The sequence below is a fragment of the Dromiciops gliroides genome, chromosome 1 (assembly GCF_019393635.1).
Source record: "Dromiciops gliroides isolate mDroGli1 chromosome 1, mDroGli1.pri, whole genome shotgun sequence".
Classification (NCBI taxonomy): domain Eukaryota; kingdom Metazoa; phylum Chordata; class Mammalia; order Microbiotheria; family Microbiotheriidae; genus Dromiciops; species Dromiciops gliroides.
Window position 1 is genome coordinate 487,146,419 of NC_057861.1, and position 19,268 is coordinate 487,165,686.

General features: G+C 40.4%; 1 protein-coding gene across 1 annotated transcript in view; it reads left to right on the plus strand.

The window, feature by feature from the left end:
• The first annotated feature begins 205 nt into the window (after positions 1 to 205).
• The window catches only part of FBXO10 (F-box protein 10), a 113,665-nt gene continuing 94,602 nt past the window's right edge, over positions 206 to 19,268 (plus strand). The window contains exon 1 of the mRNA XM_043979283.1: positions 206 to 306. The gene's annotated coding sequence lies outside the window, so the exon portion shown is untranslated. The remainder of the gene's footprint in view (positions 307 to 19,268) is intronic.

Below are 19,268 nucleotides of genomic sequence, written 5' to 3' on the forward strand. Positions count from 1 at the left end.
GCCCACCCCCGCGCGGGGCTCCCCTCCCCCACCGAGGACCCCCAACCGCTGATGGGCTTCGAGCCGGATCCCAGCATCCCCCGCAGCGGCGCCGTCACGTGACACCTCCAAACCGCCGCGCGCCCCCTGGCAACGGGTGACCAAGGAGAGGGAGGGGCGGGAGGAGCCGAACCGAGGGAGGAGGAGCTCCCTCCTGCCGGCCCCGAAGGAGCGCGCCGGGAGCGGCCGGGGCGGCCCTGGCTCCCTGTCCCGGGGGCGGAGGCGCGATGCTGCGGGCCCAGCTCAAGCTGCGGGGACATCACTGAGGTGAGCCTGCCCGCCGCGGGGGCTTCTGGGAAGAGGCCCGAGAACCCATGGGGGGAATGAAGTGGTGTGGGGAGGGGGTGCTGGAAAAAGCGCCCCCCCCCAGGCAGAAGGAGACCGAAGTGAGGGGGGAAGAGTAAAGGGGAGGAGCGCTGGACCCGGCCGTGCCCTTCGAGGATCCCCGACCCTCTGTCTGTCTGTCCGAGCGTTTCTCTATGTGCTTGTGTTGTCTCTGTCTCTGTGCTTGTGTTGTCTCTCTGTGTTTGTGTTGTCTGTGTCTGTCTCTGCTTGTGTTGTCTCTGTGTGTGTTTTCTGTGTCCGTCTCTGTGTGCTTGTGTTGTTTCTGTCTTTGTCTCTGTGTGCTTGTGTTGTCTGTCTCTCTGTGTCTGTCTGTGTGCTTGTGTTGTTTGTTTCTCTGTGTCTCTGTCTCTATGTGCTTGTGTTGTCTCTGTGTTTCTGTCCGTGTCTATGTATGTCTGTCTTACTGTACCCCTATGTCACTGTGCCCCTCTGTCTCTTCGTCTTAGTATGTCTGTCAGTCTCTGCCTGTGCACTGTCACATTCTGTATGTCTGTAATTCAGTCTTAGCCTGTCTTAGTGCATCTCTCTTTGCTTGTGTCTCTCTGTCTCTGTGATTGTCTTTATTGTGTCTTTCTGTCTGTGCCTCTGTCTGTCTCTATCTGTAGCTCAGTCTATGCCTGTCTGCATCTATCTCTGTCTCTCTCTTCCTATTTCTGTGCATCTGTCTCTGCTAGCATGTTTCTGATTCTCTGAGCTTCTTTGTCTCTGATTCTCTGTGTACTGTGACTGTCTCTGCGTCTGTCTCTGTAACTATGTGCATCTCTCTGGCTGACATTCTGGAGATGTGTCTTTGTGTATCTAAGGGACAGCATGTCTGTATTTTTGCTTGTGTGCTGATGTGGACAGACAATTAACATGTATTTTAGATCGGCGGGGCGGTCAGGAAAGTGTGCCTGGACTCTGTATGGAGAAGCTAGTTAAACTTAAATGGAAGAAGTCTGGCTTCCTATTTTAACTTCTCTTCTCAGATTCTCATAGAATGTTGTCAGGGTTGAAACAGTTTGTGTAATTCTGCTAATTTTGATAAAACAGGAGCATATTTGAATAGTTATTTTTTTATACTGTATTTCTCTGTCTCCCCGAGGAGGTCACGATTTGACTGAGAAAAACCCAAGGTAGAAAACATAAGTGCAGCTGAACATAGAGTAAAGAGTATTTATTTATTCATTGGTCAAATATAGAAGTTCCCCCAAAGGTGGTGATTGTGGAGACTTAACTTGTTTGGTTTTTCATTATTTCATCTAATGGGGTCCCTCAGGACTTTAAAAGAAGACTGAAATTCCATTCACAGAGTAATTTCAGCAAGTGGGACTTTTCGGTGAATCTGTTGTGGTTGTTTTATGTTTTCTTTTACAATGGCTTTCCAAGTTTTTGTTCTTTATAATGAGTGTTTACAAATAATTTTTATTTATGTAGCTTATATGAACTAATTGAGTAGGAAATCTTAGAATTATAGATTTTTTTTTAAAAAAAGAGTTAAAAAGTACTTGGTGATCTTAGGATTTTAGGTTTAGAAGGGAAGGGACCTTAAAGGCTATCAAAAGCAGCCACTTCATTTTTCTGATTAAATTCATTTGATAGCCCAGGAATTTATCTATTTATTTATTTATTTATTCATTCATTCATTCATTTATTTTTGTGGGGTAATGAGGGCTAAGTGACTTGACCAGGGTCACACAGCTAGTAACTGTCAAGTGTCTGAGGTCATATTTGAACTCAGGTCTTCCTGATTCCACGGCCAGTGCTTTATTCACTGCGCCACCTAGCTGCCCCCAGCCCAGGAATTCTTAACCTTTTTTGTGTCATGGACTCCTGGTGAAAGCTAATGCGGTTTTTTGTATTTTTTTGTGGGGCAGCAAGGGTTAAGTGACTTGCCCAGGGTCACACAGCTAGTAAGTGTCTGAGGCCAAGTTTGAACTCAGGTCCTCCTGAATTCAGGGCTGGTGATTTACCACCTAGCTGCCCTAAAGGTTTTTTAAATGCATAAAATAAAAGAAACTAATTATGTTAAAGTTATCAAAATATATTTTTAAGTTGATAGATCCCAAGTTAAGAACCTCTATCTAGTCCAAACCCCTCATTTTTTAGGTAAGGGATTGTGGCCATAGAATTTAAGTGATCTGCTCAAGGTCACAGACATGTTTGATGGCAATTAGAACTAGAACCCAGGTCTTCTAGCTCCCAGTCCAATTCTCCTTCCACTATACTAAATAGTCTCCAAAACTGTTTGAAGGTTATTTTAGTTTTGCATTTGGTTTTGGGGCCACCAACCAGTATGTAATGTAAGGAGAGAGATAGGATAAGTAAGTCGTGGTTCCTGCCCTCAAGAAGCTAACACATGCAAATCGAGAAATGTAATATAAATTAGAATATAAGTACATAAAAGGAATATAAAGTGCTATGAGATCATGTAAAGGAGTGATCACTTCAGCTGGGGGTTGGGGTTGATGAGGGGAATTGCTGTTGTTTGTCCTTTGTTTTTGAAGACCATGACAGATGTCATGACTCGAAATGAATTGGATTTCAGTGAAGAAGGGCTTTGCAAAGTAACCAGCTTCACTCTTTCCCATCTGGGTCTAGTGGCAAGATACATATCAGAATGACTGGAGATGGCCCCAGATGTTTAAGGCAATTGGGGTTAAGTAACTTGCTCAGAGTCACACAGCTAGTAAGTGTCAAATATCTGAGACTGGATTTGAACTCACATCCTCCTGACTCCAGGGCTGGAGCTCTATGTGCTGCACCACCTAGCAGCCCCTAGAGGAGAATTAGGGGAAGACTTAAGAGCTGGCATTTGACCATGGTCCTGAATGATAGGTAAGGTTCCATTCCAGGAAAAGGGAACTCCATATACCAAAGATAAGGGAAGGGGAAGCCAGGCTTCACTTAGGGGTTGCCCAGTAATTTGGTTTGGTTTGAGTGTAGTACCCCTAAGGGAGAGGACTGAGAGAGTTGGGAAAGAGATTGGAACCAGACCTTGAATAACAGACTAAGGAATTTAAATTTTGTTTAGTAGCTATAGGGTGCCAGTGAAGGTTTCTGAACAGTTGACTTGCCCAAGGTTGTAAACGATTTGGCACTGTACAAAATGAAATATCTAATCAAGAAGTTTATAAGTTTACACTCTATCTGTGAAGGACATTTCCTCTGACACAGGGATAAAGGAATCATGCTGATGGCTAGGGTTCTTGTAAATGACAGTTTGTTCAGCTGATATGCAGCCTGCCTGGTAACAGAAGTAGATGTACTCTGGTTGGCTAATCAGTGAAAATGCAGTGCCATTTTCCCTCCCAAGAGGGAGTCAGCCAGGTATGGCTTTAATTGAATTAACTTTGAGGGGGCAGCTAGGTGGTGCAGTGGATAAAGCATTGGCCTTGAATTCAGGAGGACCTGAGTTCAAATCCAGTCTCAGACACTCAACACTATGTATGTGACCCTGGGCAAGTCACTTAACCCTCATCGCCCCCCCCCCCCCACACAAAAGAATTAACTTTGAGCGGGTTAATCTGTGAAATCAATCACTCTTAGTCAATCTAATCAGTCCAAATCAATCTGGGGTCTTTGGACATTTAGCAAATCCCATTATTCTCCTACATTGTTATGGAGGGAAACATAAAAGTAAGTAAGATCTGGTCCTTCCCTTAAGGACTTGACTACAGTCTTGGGGGGAGGAGGAGAAGATATAGAAAGAAAATATGTAAACAGGTCATAGGTGAAGTCTGAAGGTTAATAATGTGCTACTTATACAGGAAGATGGCATAACACACATCAAACACTTTGGTGAAATTGGGGGTGAAAATAATGTGAAAGGGGCAACACCTTTTAATAGAATAACAGAACAACAAGATGTTAGAATGGAAAGATAATTTTTAAAAAAGAATTGACAGATACCTCAAAGATTATGAGTTGTCTGTCTCCCTGTAGTTGCTTTGATTGCCACGCAGGCTAGATTGGTTGGTATTCAAGATACATACACTACTTGCTTTGGCCCTGGAAAACTGTAGCTAACCTCTGCGTGAGCATGCTAGTTAAAGCTTAAATGGAAAAAGACTGGCTTTCGATTTCAGCTTCTCTTGACAGACTTTCACAGAATGTTGATTCTTAGGGTAAACAAAATTTGAGTAACTTGGCTTATCCTGTTTCAAAAAAGAGAGCACATCTAGTCCAACTCCTTTTTCTAGATCAAGAAACCAAGGAGTGGCCAGTTCTGACTTATATAGTGTCACAGTGGCTGCCAAGGAGTTGCTTTTAAAATTATATACATATGGGTCAGCTAGGTGGCGCAGTGGATAGAGCACCGGCCCTGGAGTCAGGAGTACCTGGGTTCAAATCCGGCCTCAGACACTTAACACTTACTAGCTGTGTGACCCTGGGCAAGTCACTTAACCCCAATTGCCTCACTAAAAAAAAAAAAATTATATACATATATGTGTATATAAATATAACATATGGGGCAGCTAGATGGCGCAGTGGTTAAAGCACCAGCCCTGGATTCAGGAGTACCTGAGTTCAAATCCGGCCTCAGACACTTGACACTTACTAGGTGTGTGACCCTGGACAAGTCACTTAATCCCCATTGCCTTCAAAAAAACAAAAACAAAAAACAAACCAAACAAACAAATAAATATAACATATATATATGTATCATATGTGGCATCTATATACTTTTCTGCTTCACTCACAGTATTAAACTTTGGCTCTGTTAAAGACAGCCCAAGACAGACAACACAGGTGTGAATATACAAGATTTAAAGTGTATCTGTTAAACACAGAAAAATGAAGTATCCTTCCTCACTGGATACACAAGTATACATTCCCCTTCCCCTCCCCCCCACCCTGTTTTCTTTAGAGGGAAGCTTCATCTTATTTTTGCAATTTTGTTTTCTTTAAATTAATTTCTTAGTTATTGCAGTCTAGACCACAAAAAGTAAAAAATGTGGGGAGAAAAAGAGTAATGTCTAGGTTTGGGAGGAAAAGAATGTCCAGAATAATGAAATAATGAAGGAGGCAGGAAAAAAAAAAGGGATAAGGGAACACTTGTATGTATTGTGTTTGTTTAGAAACTCAACAATGCAAATTAATTTGGACCTAGAAGGAAAGAACTTAGAGCAGACCAGAATGATGTCAGACAGTGTGTAGCTGAGTATTTTTGTATAAAGAGAAAAGCCAAACCTTAGTATAATTAATTCTATTCTGTTGTAAGATATATTGTTGCCAGGCCTGTTCAAGGTGGGAAGAGTTAGCATTTTAACTGAAATTCTCTTTTTCTTCCCTTGGAAGACTAAAGTAGATGAAATAAGTTTTAGCTCTCTTAGATTATACTCTTTTCTCCTGCAGGTTAGTGTAGAATTTAATTTTTTTTTTTTTGGTGTGAGGCAATTGGGGTTAAGTGACTTGCCCAGGGTCACACAGCTAGTAAGTGTTAGGTGTCTGAGGCTGGATTTGAACTCAGGTACTCCTGACTCCAGGGCCGGTGCTCTATGCACTGTGCCACCTAGCTGCCCCAGTAAGTGTAGAATTTAGAGCAGGAAGGGGCCTTAGAGATCATCCTATCCAAATATGTCATATTGCAAATGAAGAAACTGGAGGCCAGAGGTTAAGTGACTTGTCCAAGGTCACATAGGTTCTAGCTGAGCTGGGATTTAAACCTTGGTCTTCTGGCTACCAACCCCCTGGTTTGTTTTTGCCTTTGTTTTCTTTTCCCTTATTAGTTTACTGTAAGTTGAGAAATCAGAAAAATGTCTTTAGATAGATAAAAATAATGTAAAAGTAATAAAGAATGTGAGTCTTTAAAGTGCAAAGTAATTTGTTTTTGTTTGTCTTTGGTTCTCAAAGAAGACCATGGCATCTGAAGGTGATATCATGGATTGCAGTGAATTGGATTTAAGTGAGGGAGGACTGTGCAAAGTCATCAACCTCACTCTTCTCCAGAGCCATCTGGGTCCAGTGGCAAGATAGATATCAGGAAGACTGGAGATGGCCCCAGATGTTTAAGGCAATTGGGGTTAAGTAACTTGTCCAGGGTCACACAGCTAGTAAGTGTCTGAGGTGACATTTGAACTCAGGGCCAGTTCTCTATCTGCTGCACCACCTACCTGCCCAAAAAGTAAGTAAAGCACAGGGGAGGGAGACTATTCTTGTCTGATCCTCAAAAACAGGGACAAGCACTTCTGGATCTTGAGGTTTCTCTTTGTGTCATTTGTTGTTGTTCCTACATCTTTCTCCAAAAAGATCAATGACTTGCAAGTGAATTAGATTTAAGTGAGGCACCTCCAGAGTCATTAAAATCCAGTGGGAAGATATATAGCAGGACAACTGAGATGGCCCAGGCTGCAGTGGGAAATCTTGGCCTTCCTTTTTACTTTGCTTAAGTATAGTTAAAATTATTGGGGATGTTATTTATAAATTACAGTGGGATTTTTAAAAAAGCATCAACAAAAAAACTAAAAGATAAATAACAAAGTATACCAAAAATGGGGTGGGGTGGGGGAGACAAAGAAAGAAGCAGAGGGACAGAGGGGAAAATGCATACTGAGACAGAGACAGAAAGAAAAAGACAAAGATATAGAGACAAAGAGAGACAGAAATGCAGAAACAGACTGAGACAGAAAGATATAGCAATAAAAACAGAGTGAGTCAGAGTCAGTCAAAGAGAGAGAAAGATCAAACTATGACCATGTGCTTGAGAATGTCCTCAAAATGAAAATAAAAGAATGAAATATGTCACTCAACTCAGCTGAGAAATGTCATTTTAAGTCATGTGTCAGAACCACTCATCTGTCACTGAATTTGCCACTCCATGGAAAAAAGCGCAAATCATGAATTCATGAGAGCTTGTAACTGTTCTCAACTTCTCAATGACATTAAAAACTGTGTTACTAAAACCGTCCTACACTTGGGTCTTATTCTAATGCCTCAAGGGGCAGCTAGGTGGTGCGGCAGATAGAGCACTGGCCCTGAAGTTGGGAGGACCTGAGTTCAAATGTGACCTCAGACACTTACTAGCTGTGTGACCCTGGGCAAATCACTTAACCTGGATTGCCTCAAACATCCAGGGCCATCTCTAGTCATCCCGATAATATATCTTGTCAATGGAACCAGATGGCTCTGGAGGAGAGAGTGAGGCTGGTGACTTTGCACGGTCCTCCCTCACTTAAATCCAATTCATTTCAAGTCATGACATCCATCATGGTCCTCTTTGAGAATGTAGGACAAGCAACAACAGTAACAGTTGCCACCCAGCCAAAGGCTCTCATCAGCCTGGAACAACTGCAGTACCTTTCAGGTTGGCCTCCCTGCCTCAAGCCTCTCCCTACTTTAGTCTGTCCTCCATTCAGCTGCCAGAGTGACTTTCCCGAAAGTGCAGGTGTGACTATGTCAGCACTACCCTCACTCAGTGAGGCTCCCTGTTACCTCCAGGATCAAATATACAACCCTCTGTTTGTCTTTTAAAGCCCGCCTCCCTCTCTTTCTAATCTTCTTACACTTGACTCCCGTGAATGTACAATCCAACAACACCGGCCTTCTTACTGTTGCCTGCACACAGCGCCCCATCTCTGGGCTTTGCCTTTTGACTGACTGCTCTACAGGCCTGGAAGACTCTGCTCCACCCCACCCTTCTCAAATCACAGCAAAAAATTTAACTTCTGCAATTCATCTTTCCCTATTAGTGCCTTCCTGCTGAGACTGCCCCCAATTTAAGCTGTATGAATGTCGATGGTACTCAGTTTTTTGCATGTTGTCTCCCTGCCCCATTAGACTGAGCAACTTGAATGCTAGGACTGTGTTTTTGCCCTTTTTTTTTGTATCCTGGTGCTTAGCCCTTGTTGACTTAACAGAGAGGCTTACCACTAGGAGAGTGGCCATGGGGGGGAGGGGGTTGGCTATAGTAATTCAGAAAGACCATCTACCCATATCAAGGCCCAAGTGGGTGAATACCAGGATCAGTGGCAGAGATAAATGCTGCAAAAAAGAAATAATTTGTGCAGCAATTTTTTTTTGCAACAATCATTTATTTTATTTTTTTCCAGTTACATGTAAGGGTAGTTTTCAACACTCATTTTCATAAGATTTAGAGTTCCAAATTTTTCACCCTCCCTCCTTTTCCTCCCCCTTCCACAAGACAGCAACCAAGTTGCTCATTGAACAATACACTGTCCTCTCAGCTCTGCTCACTTCACTATACATCAGTTCATATGAGTCTTTCCAGGTTTTTCTGGGATCATCCTGTTTGTTATTTCCTATAGCACAATACCATTCCACCACAGTCATATACCATAGCTTCTTCTGTCATTCCTCAATTGATGGACATTCCCTTGATTCTCAATTCTTAGCCACCACAAAGAGTTACTATAAATATTTTTTGTACAATTTTTCCCCTTTTTCTCTTTTTCATGATTACTATTGTTAACTGTTTCCCTTCCATCCTATTCCCTTCCCCATGATATTTATTCTATTATCCATCTTCTTTCATCCTATCCCTCTTCAAAAGGGATTTGCTTCTGTTTGTCCCCTCCCCCAATCTTCCCCTCCTCCTTTTGCCCCTCTCTCTTTATCCCCTTCCCTTCCTATTTTCCTGCAGGGTTAGAGAGATTCCTCCACCCAATTAAGTGTGTATGTTATTCCTTCCTTCAGCCACTTCTGATGAGTGTTAGGCTCATTTACTTGTGAGGGCCAAAATTTGATATACAGAGCGTTAATTGGGTGACTTGCCTAAATATTGGGGTCCCAGAAATATGAGGGACCTTTTAGGTTCATCCTCCCCTCTGAACTGCCCTTTTTAGGTATTTCTCCCAGGCCAATAAGAAAGGAGCCTTAGAGCTTTAATTCACAGAAGGATCAGATTTTATTACTTGGGACAACAAACAACGAAGGTAAAACTAATAAAATAAAAGATAAGGAAATAGGAAAAAAAGAAATACAGATAAATACTCTTAACTCTAAACTTAGCCTATGCAATCTCCAGATCATTTTCAATTAAGCTAATTCAAAGGAATTTAGGGTTTTCTGTAATTAACTCACCAATACCTGGAAAGTCTGCCGTTGTTCTCTCCATCGGAAGGGGAGACACAGAGAGAGAGAGGTAGCATTCCGGAAGCACCTCTGCCTCCCCTCATGGAGCGTTCAATCTTCCTCCCCCAAAAGGGGAGGTCCTTCAAAAACTGCCTATGGAGGGGCAGCTAGGTGGCACAGTGGGTAAAGCACCGGCCCTGGATTCAGGAGGACCTGAGTTCAAATCTGGCCTCAGACACTTGACGCTTGCAGGCTGTGTGACCCTGGGCAAGTCACTTAACTCCCATTGCCCTGCAAAAAAAACCAAACACCCCCCCCCCAAAAAAAAAAAAACTGCCTATGGAGAGTTCTCCTTCTGACCTCAGCAGCATATGTAACTTCAGGGTGGACCAGGTGTGGCCCCTCCCAAATGAGTCAGCTAAAAACTGCAATAATAATTTTATCACAAATAATTTTTACCACATACTTGTGCAGTAAAATTTATCAGAGAGCCATCTTGCCAGCTTCCCAAGCTTCACCATACATAAGATTCCCAACAATGAAACATTTTTCATTTTGTGTGTCACTAAGGGCCAGATGAAAAGCATCCACCTCCATATTTAATCACTGTTCTTAACAACCTAAGTAGAATGTCAGAGTAGGGCTTTGATTTTAAACCACTTGTGAATATCTCCAAGGTAATGAAAATGAGAGAGATCTCTAGGCAAGGGTCCTGTCATGGAAAAGGAAATGGAAGTACAGAGAAAAGCAGGAGACTTACAGTGGTAAGACCATTGATTCAGTTTTTGCCTCTTTACTGCCTTGAGACCTTGGAAAGGTCATTTTAACTTCTCCGTACTCAGTTACCTCTTCTGCAAAATCTAATTGTCCATTTTACTTTATTTCTCATGTCCTTTTCCTTTCCATTCCCATAGGGACCTAGCTCCGGCCTTCATTGTTTTTCCCATTACCCATTTCTGTAATAGCCTCCCAGTCACCTTTTCTGTCTCCCATCTCCTCAGTCCATCCAATCCATCATTGCCAAAGAAACTTTCCATACACAGAGCTCAGCTTGCATCACTCCCCTCCTTAAAAATCTTGTTACTCCCCATGGCCTACAGAATAAAGTCCAGACCTCTTATTGTTCATCATTAAAGGGCCTCCATAGCTGACTCCAACTTTTCAAGCCATATCTCTCACTCCTCCCCTTTGTGCATCTTCAGCATCGCCTGAACTTAATGTTCCTCAGACACACCCAGTGCTTATGGGGCTCTGTGACTTTGCCCACTCTCTTTCTTGTGCCTGGAATGCCTCTTCTCCTTCCCCTCCCCATCTGTACTCATTGTAATTTTTCCCATCCTTTTTAAAAAAATTTTATTTTTCCCATTCTTTAAGGCCCAGTTCTTTTTCACTTCACTTTCCAGAAGTGATCTCTTATTCTCATCTGAATTCTTACTAGAATGTTTAGTTTTTTATGTACTTGCTCTGTATTCATATAAATATTTCATCTCCTCTACCAGATTAATGTATAAGCTTCTCTTGGACTGAAACCATGTCTTTTCATCACTTTGTCTTCAGTCTCCTAGTACAATACTTTGCTAGTGAACATTCGTAATAGATACTTGTTGAATGAATGTATGTATGTATCCCCTACCATGCATATGCTTAGCACAGTGCCTGACACATAGGGAATACTTAATAGATGCATTTTTTACTTGCTGACTTACCAAATTTTGTGTAAGAAAACAGTTCCTTGGGGGCAGCTAGGTGGCACAGTGGATAAAGCACCAGCCCTGGATTCAGGAGGACCTGAGTTCAAATCCAACCTCAAACACTTGACACTTACTAGCTGTGTGACCCTGGGGAAGTCACTTAACCCTCACCGCCCTGCAAAAAAAAAAAGAAAAGAAAAAGAAAGAAAGAAAAGAAAACAGTTCCTTTTTTTTTTTTTGCTATGACTAATTAGATTCTATGCTTCCCTTCTCATTTTTAAAATTTAAAAATCCCTTTGATACTAATACAGTCCCATAAATTAACATTCATTTTTCTTCTACAAATGTGGGAAATAAAGCTATAAAGAAGTTGTCATTTGGCTAAGAAGGCACAAATCGGTGTGAGAGCCATTGTGGGTCCTGGTCCAGGCTTTCAGTGAATCATTACCTACTTAAGCTAGAACCTTTCATGCTGGGTCCTTCCTTTTTTAAATTTCTCCAGCTAGAAGTTTTGCTTTATCTGAATGAAGGGCATTTAGTTCTACTCTGCTTTGGCATTGCTTAACTTTTTTTAAAGCATGGGGAACTGTGTTTCTGCTGGGACTTCTATAACTAGGTAACGCTTTTTTTCATCCTTCATGTTTTCTCCCTACCTTTTGCCATGGGAGCCTTTGAGCTGTGGAATTAAAATTAAAGGAGTAGCTGGCATATGTCTCTTAGGGACCCTGTATGTGGAGTCTGATGCTAGTGAAGAGTTTGAAAAACAACAACAGCCAGCACTTGCTCAGTGTGAGGGGATAAGACATACTAAAGTATAGCCAGAGCTGATTACATTTTCCTTAAGTTTCCCAAGGGTCTTCAAGCCAAGGGCTTTAAGTTTAGAGTCTTTCTAACCTCTCTCTGGAACTGCATGCTTTCAGTTCCCCTGGAGTCCCACAGCTATAATGGAGAGAGAAGACAATTGGGTATTCTCAGGGGCCTGTTGACAAGCTTGGGAATCTAACAGGGTGAGTCATAATCGACCTTCCCCAAAGGAAGCTGGTGTAATTTATATACATCAGGGGAATATCAGAGTCTCTCTCTTTCCCTGTCCCTCCCCCTCCTCCTCCCTCCCTCCTTCCTTCTCTCTCTCTCTCTCTCTCTCTCTCTCTCTCTCTCTCTCTCTCTCTCTCTCTCTGTCTTTTCCTCCCTCTCTTTCTCTCTCTCTCCCTCTCTCTCTCTTCCTCCTTCCTCTCCCTCTCTCCCTCTCCCTCTCCCTCTCTCTCTATTTCTCTCTCTCTCTCTCAAACATACCCCTCTCTCACCCCCATGTCTCTTTGCCCCTTTGAATATAGTCCCTAACTTATTTTTTTTAATGTATGAGGTATTTTATTTTTTCCATTACATGTAAAGATAGTTCTCAACTCCTGTTTATACATGCTTTACAATTTCAGATTTTTCTCCCTCCCTCCCCTAGACAGCAGGCAATCTGATACAGGTTATATCTATATATCTCTATACATATACACATATATATATATACACACACACACATATATATATATATATATACACATAATAACATTAATTCTATTTCTGCATTAATCCTGTTACAAGAGAAAGAATCAGAGCAGTGATGCAAAACCTCAAAATAGAAAAAAAAAAACAACAGCACCCAAAACAAAAGAAATAATATGGTTCAATCAGCATCTATACTCCACAGTTCTTTCTTCCTTTTTTTTTTCTTGGATTTGGAGATCCTCTTACATCATGAGTTCCCTGGAACTCTTCTGTACCATTGCATTGGTGAGAAGAATATAGTCCATCACAGTAGGTCAACACTCAATGTTGATGATACTGTGTACAATGTTCTTCTGGTTCTGCTCATCTCACTCATCATCAGCTCACGTAAGACCCTCCAGGTTTCTCTGAACTCTTCCTGCTCATCATTTCTTACAGTACAATAGTATTCCATTGTATTCATATACCACAACTTGTCCAGCCATTCCCCAATTGATGGGCACCCCCTCAACTTCCAATTCCTTGCTACCACGTAAAGAGCAGCTATAAATATTTTTGTACATGTGGGTCCCTTTCCCCCCTCCATGATTTCTTTGGGCAAAAGACCTAAAAGTGGGATTGCTGGGTCAAAGGGTATGCACAGCTTTATCGCCCTTTGGGCATAATTCCAAATTGCTCTCCAGAATGGTTGGATCAGCTCACAGCTCCACCAACAATGCATTAGTGTTCCAATTTTCCCACAGCCTCTCCAACATTTATTATCTTCCTTTTTTGTCATTTTAGCCAATCTAATAGGTGTCAGGTGGTACCTCAGAGTTGTTTTAATTTGCATCTCTCTAATCATTAGAGATTTAGAGCATTTTTTCATATGGGAATAGATAACTTTGGTTTCTTCATCAGAAAACTGCCTGTTCATATCCTTTGACCATTTCTCAATTGGGGAATGACTTGGATTCTTATAAATTTGATTTAATTCCCTATATATTTTAGAGATGAGGCCTTTATCAGAAGCACTGGCCTCAAAAATTGTTTCCCAGCTTTCTGCCTCCCTTCCAATTTTGGATGCATTGCTTCTGTTTGTACAAAAATTTTTTTAATTTAATATAATCAAAATCATCCATTTTGCATTTTATAATATACTCTATCTCTTGTTTGGTCAAAAACTGTTTTCCTTTCCAAAGATCTGATAGGTACACTATTCCTTTCTCTCCTAATTTACCTATGGTATCACCTCTTATGTCTAAATCATGTATCCATTTTGACCTTATTTTAGTATAAGGTGTAAGATGTTGGTCTATGCCTAATTTCTGCCATACTATCTTCCAGTTTTCCCAGCAGTTTTTGTCAAATACTGAGTTCCTATCCCAGAAGCTGGAGTCTTTGGGTTTATCAAACACTACATTACTAGTGTCATTTACTACTGCATTTCCTGAGCCTAGCCTATTCCATTGATCTACCACTCTATTTTTTAGCCAGTACCAGATAGTTTTGATGACTGCCGCTTTATAGTAAAGCTCCAGGTTTGGTACCGCTAACCCACCTTCCTGTGAATTTTTTTTCATTATTTCCCTGGATATTCTTGATTTTTTGTTTTTCCAGATGAATTTTACGATTATTTTTTCTAGCTGTATAAAATAATTTTTAGGTAGTCTGATTGGTATGGCACTGAATAAGTAAATTAATTTAGGCAGTATTGTCATTTTTACTATATTAGCTCTGCCTATCCATGAGCAATTGATATCTTTCCAATTATTTAGATCTGATTTGATTTGTGTGAAGAGTGTTTGGTAGTTGTGTTCATAGAGTTCCTGGGTTTGTCTTGGCAAGTAGACTCCCAAGTATTTTATATTATCTACCGTTACTTTAAATGGAATTTCTCTTTCTATCTCTTGCTGCTGGACTTTTTTGGTCATGTATAGAAATGCTGATGATTTATGTGGATTTATTTTATATCCTGCTACTTTGCTAAAGTTGTTAATTGTTTCAAGTAATTTTTGACTTGATTCTCAAGGATTCCTTAAGTATACCATCATATCATCTGCAAAGAGTGATAGTTTTGTTTCCTCCTTGCCTATTCTAATTCCTTTAATTCCTTTCTCTTCTCTGATTGCTAAAGCTAACATTTCTAGAACAATATTAAATAATAGGGGTGATAATGGACATCCCTGTTTCACCCCTGATCTTATTGGGAAGGCCTCTAATTTATCTCCATTGCATATAATACTTGCTGATGGCTTTAGGTAGATACTGTTTATTATTCTAAGGAAAGCTCCTCCTATTCCTAAACTCTCTAGTGTTTTTATTAGGAATGGGTGCTGTACTTTGTCAAAAGCTTTCTCTGCATCTATTGAGATAATCATATGATTTTGCTTGGTTTTCTTATTAATGTGGTTGATTATGTTAATAGTTTTCCTAATGTTGAACCAGCCCTGCATTCCTGGTATAAATCCCACCTGGTCATAGTGTATTATCCTGGTGATCACTTGCTGTAATCTCCTTGCTAATATCTTATTTAAGATTTTAGCATCAATATTCATTAGGGAAATTGGTCTATAATTTTCTTTCTCTGTTTTTGCTTTGCCTGGTTTTGGTATCACCACCATATTTGTGTCATAAAACGAATTTGGTAGAAGTCCTTCTTCACCTATTTTTCCAAATAATTTGTATAATATTGGAATTAATTGTTCTTTAAATGTTTGGTAAAATTCACCCGTAAACCCATCTGGCCCTGGGGATTTTTTCTTAGGGAGTTCACTAATAGATTGTTCAATTTCTTTTTCTAATATGGGTTTATTTAAGTATTTTATTTCCTCTTCAGTTAACCTGGGCAGTTTGTATTTTTGTAAATATTCATCCATTTCATTTAGATTGTCAAATTTATTGGCATACAGTTGGGCAAAATAATTCCTAATTATTGATTTAATTTCCACTTCATTGGTGGTAACATCACCCTTTTCATTTTTGATACTGGTAATTTGGTTTTCTTTCTTTTTTTTAATCAAATTAACCAATATTTTATCTATTTTATTGTTTTTTTCATAAAACCAGCTCTTAGTTTTATTGATTAATTCTATAGATTTTTTGCTTTCAATCTTATTAATTTCTCCTTTAATTTTCAGGATCTCTAATTTAGTGTCTAATTGGGGATTTCTAATTTGTTCTTTTTCTAGCTTTTTAAGTTGCATGCCCAATTCATTAATCTCCTCTTTCTCTTTTTTATTCATGTAAGCATTTAGAGCTATAAATTTTCCCCTAAGCACTGCTTTGGCTGCATCCCATAGATTTTGGTATGTTGTCTCATTATTGTCATTCTCTTGGATAAAGTTATTGATTGTTTCTATGATTTCTTGTTTGGCCCATTCATTCTTTAGAATGAAATTATTTAGTTTCCAATTGATTTTCATTCTACTTTTCCCTGGCTCTTTCTTACATGTAATTTTTATTGCATCATGATCTGAGAAGGATGCATTTACTATTTCTGCCTTTCTACATTTGACTATGATGTTTTTGTGCCCTAATACATGGTCAATTTTTGAAAATGTGCCATGTACTGCTGAGAAAAAGGTATATTCCTTTCTATCCCCATTCAATTTTCTCCAGACATCTATCATATCTAACTTTTCTAGTAATCTATTCACCTCTTTCACTTCTTTCTTATTTATTTTTTGGCTAGATTTATCTAATTCTGAGAGGGGGAGATTCAGATCCCCCACTAGTATAGTATTACTATCTAATTCCTCTTGTAACTCATTTAACTTCTCCTCTAAGAACTTGGATGCTATACCACTTGGCGCATACATATTTAATATTGATATTACTTCATTATCTATAGTACCTTTAAGTAAGATGTAATTTCCTTCCTTATCTCTTTTAATGAGATCTATTTTTGCCTGCACTTTGTCTGAGATAAGGATTGCTACCCCTGCCTTTTTTTACTTTAGCTGAGGCATAATATACTCTGCTCCAGCCTTTTACCTTTACTCTGTGTGTATCTCTCTGCTTCAAATGTGTTTCTTGTAAACAGCATATTGTAGGGTTCTGGTTTTTAATCCACTCTGCAATTCGCTTCCGTTTTATAGCAGAGTTCATTCCAATTCACATTCACAGTTATTATTACTGACTGTCTATTCCCCTCCATTCTATTTACCCCCTTTGTACTTTCCCCCCCTTCTTTTACCCTATTCCTCCTCACCGACGTTTTACTTCTTACCCCTGCCTCCCCCGATCTGCCCTCCCTTTTTATCACCCCCCTCTCTTTTCTTTACCCTTTTCTCCCTTGCTTTTGTCCTCCCTTCTATCAGTCCCCCCCTTTCCCTTCCCCTTTTGTTTCCCTAAAGAATGAGTTAAGTTTCTTTATCCCAATGAACGTATATGTTATTCCCTCTTTGAGTCAAATCTAATAAGAATAGGGTTGAAACCATGTTCCCCCCTCCTTTCTTTCCCTCTATTGTAATAGGTTTTTTTCCACCTCTTCATATGATATAATTCATTCCATTCCACCTCCCCTTTCCTCTCTTCCCCGTACACTCGCTTTTTATCCCCTTAATTCTTTTGTATCATCACATCAAAGACAATTTATATTTATACCCTCTATATAAAGTCCTTCTCTCTGCCCAAATACATTTACAGTTCTTAAGAGTTATGAGTATTATCTTCCTGTGTAGGGATATAAACAGTTTAACCTAATAGGGTAACTTTTTTTTTCCCCTCTGTTTACCTTTTTAAACTTCTCTTGAGTCTTGTATGTTGAGATCAAATTTTCTATTCAGTTCTGGTCTTTTCACCAGGAAAGATTGAAAGTCCCCAATGTCATTAAATGTCCATCTTTTCCCCTGAAAGAAAATGCACATTTTTGCTGGGTAATAGATTCTTGGCTGCAACCCAAGCTCCTTTGCCTTCTGGAATATCATATTCCAAGCCTTGCGGTCCTTTAATGTTGAAGCTGCCAGGTCCCGAGCAATCCTGACTGTGGCTCCATGATATTTAAATTGCTTCTTTCTGGCTGCTTGGAGTATTTTCTCCTTCACCTGATAATTCTGGAATTTGGCTACAATATTCCTTGGAGTTTTCCTTTTGGGGTCTCTTTCAGGAGGTGATCGGTGGATTCTTTCAATGATGATTTTATCCTCTGATTCTATGATATCAGGGCAGTTCTCCTTAATAATTTCCTGGAATATGGTGTCTAGATTCTTTTTCTGGTCATGGCTTTCAGGCAGTCCAATGATTCTCAAATTGTCTCTCCTCGATCTGTTTTCCAGATCAGTTGTCTTTCCGATGAGGTATTTCACATTTTCTTCTATTTTTTCATTTTTTTAATTCTGCTTGACTGATTCTTGGTGTCTCATGGATTCCTTATCTTCCAACTGTCCCACTTTAATTTTTTTGTTTGTTTGTTTGTTTTTTAGTGAGGCAATTGGGGTTAAGTGACTTGCCCAGGGTCACACAGCTAGTATGTGTTAAGTGTCTGAGGCCGGATTTGAACTCAGGTACTCCTGACTCCAGGGCCGGTGCTCTATCCACTGCGCCATCTAGCTGCCCCCCACTTTAATTTTTAAGGCATTGTTTTCTTCAGTGAGATTATGCACCTTTTTTTCCATTTGGCTAAGTGAATTTTTTAAGGTATTGTTTTCTTCAGTGAGATTATGTAGCTTTTTTTCCATTTGGCCGAATGAATTTTTTAAGGCTTTGTTTTCTTCAGCTTCCTTTTCCAAGCTGCTGATTCTTTTTTCATAGTTTTTTTGTTTTGCTTTCATTTCTCTCCCCATTTTTTCTTCTACCTCTTGCAATTGATTTTTTAAATCCTTTTTGAGCTCTTCCAGGAAGGCTTTTTGTTCTTGCGACCAATTCACCTTCCCTTGTGAGGCTTCAGATGTAGACAATTTGAGGCTATTGTCCTCATCTGAGTTTGTGTTGGCTTCTTCCCTATTGATACAGAAGCTCTCAATGGAGAGGGCTCTTTTTTGCTTCTTACTCATTATTGCAGCTTATTTATTTATTCTTTAAGTTGAGGTCTGCTCTGGGGGCACCAGGTTCCCTGTTTTGGGCTTCTTGTGCAGGTGTATAGGTGCTGTGTGACCGGGCTTTTACTCTGAGGCCTTTATGGTGTGTGGAGAATCCCCCGCCCTGCACTTCCTGTCTGATTGTGCTCGGCCAGCCAGGTGCCAGACCCCGGCGTCTGATCCCGCCGTTTGTGGCCCTCTCAGCCGGTGCAGGTAGGTTTTTCCACTGTCCTTCTTGGCCACCAGATTTTTGAACCAGGTTCCGGGAGCCTCAGTTGTTCGGCTGTGGCCCGCAGCTCCTGCTGACTTGCCCCGACCCCCTTGGCGCTGGGTTGCTGCCCTGCGCTGGGCCTCCCTTTTGCCCGAGTCAGACCGACCTTTTCCTGAAGTCTTCTAAATTATCTCTGGTTGGAGGACTGTGTCTCTCTGTCTCTTTGCAGGTTCTGTAGTTTCAGAATCCGTCCAGAGGCTTGATTTAATGTTCGTTTTGAGGGAACAGAAGGAGAGCTCAGGCAGCTTGCTGCTTCCTCTCCGCCATCTTGGCTCCGCCCCCCCCCAAACTTATTTTTAAAATTTTTAATTTTTATTGATATCTTTTGTCTTTATATAATCTTTATTTATCTATATATCCTTCCCCCTCACTCAGTGAACCATTTTTATTATTTAAAAAATTGGAAAAAAA